Below are 5188 nucleotides of genomic sequence, written 5' to 3'. Positions count from 1 at the left end.
ACTCCACTCTTCCACTTTACCACCACCGTCATCCGCTCACTTCCCGTATCTCTTCCTCCACCTCTATCATCACCACTGTCACCAACTTACTCCCTCTCTCTTACTCCACCTCTCCACTACCACCGTTGCACATCACCCACTCCTCTCTCCACGCCCTCTCTCTCCACTTCAGTTCCCACTCACTCCCATTCCCCATTTCAACTCCCACTTAATAAATCTCTTTCCCCACCAGTTCCCAACCACTCGCTCCATCTCTCCACTTAAGTCACCACCACTCCATCCATCACCTCCTTTTTACACTTTCCACCCCACCACCACTCCCCTCCACCTCTCCTCCACTACTGTCACCCACTCCCTCTCTCCACTTCAGTCCTCACTCAACTCATCTCTCCACTTCAATCAACAGCTTGTTTTTATACTTTCCAACCCACCACCGCCGCAAACGCTAACCACCAGGATCCACCACACCACTACCACCATCACCACCACCACCCGATCGACCTTCGTTCCTCCCTGACCGACCACCCCATTCCTCCCTTCCTTACCATCACCCTCCCTCCTTCACCCACCGCACTCACTACCTTGTCACCTTCAAGGCAAACACACCGTTTCATCTCGCCAGACACGCTCCAGAGCCGGAGGGGAACATGTCTCAAAGGCGGGGGGTAGGGGGAGGGGTGGGGCAGGGGGGAGGGAAATGTTCTAGGAAGAGCATAAGGGCCTGGCGTGGTGATGAAGGGGGGGTAGGTTGGGGAGAGAGGCACAAGGGAAGGGAGTGGTAGGGGGTGGTTTGGAAGAGGGAACGAGGGGGAGAAAGGAGAGATGGAGGAGGGAAGGGGAGTGGTAAGGGGTGGCTTAGATGGGGAGAGGAAGAGAGATGGAACAGGAAGGGGAAGGGACAACAGAGGGAGGAACAGGGGAAGAAGAAGTAAGGGGAGGGAACATAAAGGAAATGGGGAGAAGGGGGCGACAGGGGGGAGGTTTAGAGGAAGAGGCGTAGCGGTGACGGGGAGGCATTAGGGGGGGAGAAAGGTTGGGGGGCAGGGGGGGGGTCTCTGGCGCCTCCACACTGTCTCGCCACAACACAACCCGACATTAAAGCGACCACCTCGTTTTTACAACCTGTCAATAATTAGGGGAAGCTGGCGAGCCTTGAGGTAGCTTTAGAGTACACAGGGTCGGTCTCTCTCTCTCTCTCTCTCTCTCTCTCTCTCTCTCAATTTACGTATCCTACCTCATCATCTCCCTCACATCCTTCCTTAATTCTCATTCTCCTCATTTCCATATTTCCCCCCTTTGCATCCTATTCTCCTTCCTTCCCTTCTTCCCTCTCCTTGCCTTGCCCTTGCCTTGCCTTCCTTCTCCTCCCTCTCTACCTCTCTCCCTCCCTCGGTTTCCTTCCTCCCCTTCTATCTCTCCTCCTCACCTCCTTTTCTTCCTTTCTTTCCTCCTCTCCTCCCTCCGTCCTTTCTTTGAGCTTGCTAAGGGTCGCATGGTAAATATATGGACGGCTCTGACAGATTGTAAGTGATAGGTTTACAGGGGTTTACAGGAGCTGCCTCGCGTTGACCGCCCGGCTTTTTTGCAAACACCTTATGTTCCTGTGTTCTCCCTCCTCTCTCTCTCTCTCTCTTCTCTCTCTCTCGCCGGCTCTGAATCTGAATCCTGTTTTCTCGGTTTTCGATGAGCGCTCGTTTCACCTGTCGCACCTGTCTGTTTGTGTGTGTGTGTGTGTGTGTGTGTGTGTGTGTGTGTGTGGGTGTGTGTGTGTGTGTGTGTGTGTGTGAATACTATCGATATCAAAAGATTCTGCTGGGGGAAGATGTATGAAGGAGAGAGAGAGAGAGAGAGAGAGAGAGAGAGAGAGAGAGAGAGAGAGAGAGAGAGAGAGAGAGAGAGAAAGGCTTCTTGTTTACATAGAGCGTAGTTGCCAGATAGTAATTGCAAGCGTGAGTGCATTGTTGACACAGAGAGAGAGAGAGAGAGAGAGAGAGAGAGAGAGAGATGCGGGGGTGCCTGTGTGTGCTTGTTTCGTCTCCCCCTTTTTATTATTCTTTTATTGCGTGCTTTCTCTCTCTCTCTCTCTCTCTCTCTCTCTTGGTCTTGTCGTTTTATCTTTGCCACGATGATTTATGATTTTCCTTTATATCGTCCGTCCTCTTTTCTTTTTGTTTATTTTTGCTTCTCTTTACTTGGCTTTCCTTGCTTTACTTTACTTATATTTACCTGTGCTCACCTTGCCTACATACACCTTACCTATACTCGCGTTCTTCACGGCGTCTTTCCATTTCGTAGCATCTCATCACTTTGTTTTCTCCGCCTGTAATTTAATCTCCCGTCACTATTTCCATTTCCTCGCTGTCTTATTTTCCTCCCTCCCTTCCTTCCCTTCCCTCCACCGTTGCCAAACTATCGTACTCATCGCATTGCATTTTCGTAGTTTCTGACCAATAACGAATGCAAAAAAAAAAAAAAAACATCAGTAAATAGGAGTTTTAACGCTAACTTCAATTTTCTATCGCTATTTGTGTAGGTACGAGAGTTTGAGGCTTAAAAGTAATAAAGACGATGTGGTGAATACGATAATCTGGCAAGGCTACTTCCCTCTCCTTTCTTTGCTCTGTTTTCCTTATTCTTTCTTCCCTTCACACCACTTATCATCCTTTTTTCTTTTATATTCCCTTCTATCCCTCCTTTTCATTTTTCCTATCTGTTCTTCCCTTCCTTTCCCTTCCTCCCATCCCTTCATCCTCAATCACTCTACTCCTGTCCTTCCTATCCTATTCTATCCCTTCTCTTATTTTTTCCCTTCCCTATATCCCTAATCATTCTACTTAAACCCCTTCCCTACCTCATCGCTGCCTACCTCTCTACCACACTGACGTTACCATCTTCCACCTCTCCCTTCCACGCACCCACACCCACACACACACACACTGCGTCCCCCCCTCACTCCATCCCTCCTTCCACACTGCTCTTACCACTTCCCTCCCCTCTCTTCCACACTCCCCCCTCCCTCTTCCCCCCCATGCACCCCCTTCCCCCCTGTTTTCCCACGTCAAATGTCAGTATTACAGGTGGATCGATAGACCGGCTGAGCTGAACCTATTCCCCGCACCGCCTCCCTCTTCCACCTGCCTTCGTCCTGTCTGCCCACCTATCTACTTACCTACCTAACTACTTCTCCACCTACTTAATTATCTACTGACTTATTACCTTCTTACCTGCGTACCTACCTTCCTTCCTACCTATTTCATCTTCCTAATGTGTCTTCTTTATCTACCTACCTACCTACTTACTTTTTTCCCTTCCTACCTACCTAAACAGCGTCCACTAACCAACCTCCTTACCTTCTCATCTACCCAACAACCGGCCTCTCTTCCTATCTACCTACCTATCTAACCGGCTTTCCTCTACCACCTGTCCACTGACCAACCTCCTTACTCATCTACCCAACAACCGGCCTCTCTTCCTATCTGCCTACCTACCTAACCGGCTTTCCTCTACCACCTGTCCACTGACCAACCTCCTTACTCATCTACCCAACAACCGGCCTCTCTTCCTATCTACCTACCTACCTAAACAGCTTTCCTCTACCTTCTGTCCACTGACCAACCTAATTTCCTACTCATCTTCTTTGGAACCGGCTTCTCTGCCTACCTACCTCTGCCTTACGCTCCACCTCAGACTCCTTCATCTGCTACTTTTTTTTCTTAGTTTACCTCCTCCTTCTCCTTCCCCGCTTTCTTCCTTTCGTCCTTCCTCTTTTAAATATTTTACCTCCTTTCATCCTTTCCTTCCCTCCTACCCTGCTTTCATTTCCTTCCCTCTTTTCTTCCATTCCTATAGGGGAGAAAGGAGGAAAGGAGACCAAGGGAGGAAGAAGGTAGGAAAGGAAAGCATGAGAGGGGAGAAAAAGGAGACCAAGGGGAGGGGAGGAGAGCAAAGGAGGAAGAAGGGAGGAAAGAAAAGAAGAAAGGAGAGCAAAGAAGGGGAGGAAAGAGGAGCAAGGGAGGAAGGAGAAGGGAAGAAAGGGGAGCAAGGGAGGAAAGGAGAGCAAGGAAGGGGAGGAAAGGAAAGCAAGGAAGGGGAGGAAAGGAGAGCAAAGGAGGAAGAAGGGAGGAAAGGAGAGAATGGAAGGGGAGGATAGAGGAGCAAGGGAGGAAGGAGAAGGGAAGAAAGGAGAGCAAGGAAGGGGAGGAAAGGAGAGCAAGGGGAGAGGAGGAAAAGAGAAAATGGAATTGGAGGAAAGCGACTCAAGGGAGGAAGGAGAAGGGAAGAAAGGAGAGCATGCAAGGAAGGGGAGGAAAGGAGAGCAAGGGGAGGGAAGGAAAAGAGAAAATGGAATTGGAGGAAAGAGAAGCAAGGGAGGAAGGAGAAGGGAAGAAAGGAGAGCAAGGAAGGGGAGGAAAGGAGAGCAAGGGGAGAGGAGGAAAAGAGAAAATGGAATTGGAGGAAAGAGAAGCAAGGGAGGAAGGAGAAGGGAAGAAAGGAGAGCATGCAAGGAAGGGGAGGAAAGGAGAGCAAGGGAAGAAGGGGAGGGGAGGCAAGGGGAGCAAGGGAGTGTGAATGGCTGGCCGGGCGTCGTTCAGTCGCCATCCTGAATGGAAGTGAAATTGCTGCTGCTCCTCCTCCTCCTCCTCCTCCTCCTCCTCCTCCTCCTCCACCACTACCACCATCAATGCTGCCTCCACCACTACCACCAACTCCTCCTCCTCCTCCTCCTCCTGTTGCTCTTATTTCTCCAACCATTATCATCACTGCCTCTTTCCTCCTCCTCCTCCTCTTCCTCCTCTTCATCCACCATCTCTCCTTTCTCTTCCCTTTCCTTCCCCTCCTTACATCCTCTTCCAGTTATTTTCTTTTTATCATATTTCCTCGCGCTTTCCCTTCCCCTCCTCCCCTTTCCTTCACCATTCCTCCCTACCTTTACCTTTCTTTATCATTTCCATTCCTTATCTTTTTTATCATATATTTTCTGTCTCTTCCCTGATTCCTTTCCCTCTGCCTTCATTTCTTCTCTCCTCTCTCTTCACCTCTAGTTCCTTTCCCCTTGCCCTAATTTTCATCCCTGCTCTCCCCTCTCCCCTCTCTCTCTCCTTCCTCATTATCCCTGGCCAGGTGAGGTAAGGGGGAGGGGGAAGGGGAGAGGAGGGGGGAGGGTACATATGACTCACGGCCGCTCTCA

This window comes from Eriocheir sinensis, unplaced genomic scaffold, assembly GCF_024679095.1.
Source record: "Eriocheir sinensis breed Jianghai 21 unplaced genomic scaffold, ASM2467909v1 Scaffold306, whole genome shotgun sequence".
Lineage (NCBI taxonomy): Eukaryota > Metazoa > Arthropoda > Malacostraca > Decapoda > Varunidae > Eriocheir > Eriocheir sinensis.
The sequence above is the reverse complement of the archived record's forward strand: the minus strand, read 5'-3'. Positions refer to the sequence as shown.